This window comes from Myotis lucifugus, unplaced genomic scaffold, assembly GCF_000147115.1.
Source record: "Myotis lucifugus unplaced genomic scaffold, Myoluc2.0 scaffold_398, whole genome shotgun sequence".
Taxonomy (NCBI): domain Eukaryota; kingdom Metazoa; phylum Chordata; class Mammalia; order Chiroptera; family Vespertilionidae; genus Myotis; species Myotis lucifugus.
In genome coordinates, this window is record NW_005871446.1 from 62,593 (window position 1) to 63,513 (window position 921).

Below are 921 nucleotides of genomic sequence, written 5' to 3' on the forward strand. Positions count from 1 at the left end.
TTGATTTCTAATTTCTTTCTATTGTGGTTTGATATGATACTTGATATTATTTCAATCTTCTTGAACTTGTAGAGACTTAGTTTGTGTCCTGAACTGTGATCTATCTTTGAGAATGCCCCATGTGTGAGAAGAATGTATATTCTACAGCTTTGGGGTGAAATGATTTATAAATATCAATTAAATCCATCTGATCCAGTGTATCATTTAGAGTCACAGTTTCCTTGTTAATTTTTTGTCTGGAAGATCTATCCAGTGCAGTCAGAGGGATGTTAAATTCCCCTACTATGACTGTATTGTTGTTGATCTCTGCCTTCAAGTCCTCTAGAAATTTTTTTATATATTTAGGTACTCCTATATTGGGTGCATACATGTTTACCAGCATTATATCTTCTTATTGGATCAATCCCTTTAGTATTATGTAGTGATCTTTGTTGTCTCTAGTGATAGCCTTCATTTTGAAGTCTATTTTGTCAGATATGAGTGTTACCATCACAGCTTTTTTTCGTTTCCATTTGCATGGAAAAAAATTTTTTTATCCCTCCACTCTCATCCTGTGCGAGTCTTTTCTTCTGAGGTGGGTCTCTTGTACACAGGCTATATTTGGATCATGTATTTGTATCCATTCAGCTAACCTATGTCTTTTGATTAGAGAATTTAGTCCTTTTACATTTAACATTATTATTGATAGGTACTTATTTATTACCATTTTAATTTTGTATGACTATGTTTCTCTCTCTATTCTTCTTCATTACAGCAGTCCCTTTAGCATTTCTTGTAGTGCTGGTTTGGTGGTGATAAATTCCTCTAGCATTATTTTTTTTTTTTTTTTTTGTCTAGGAAGCTTCTTTTCTTTAACCATCTAATTTGAATGATAGCCTTGGTGGATATAGTAATCTTGGTTTCAGAATCATTGCTTTTCAT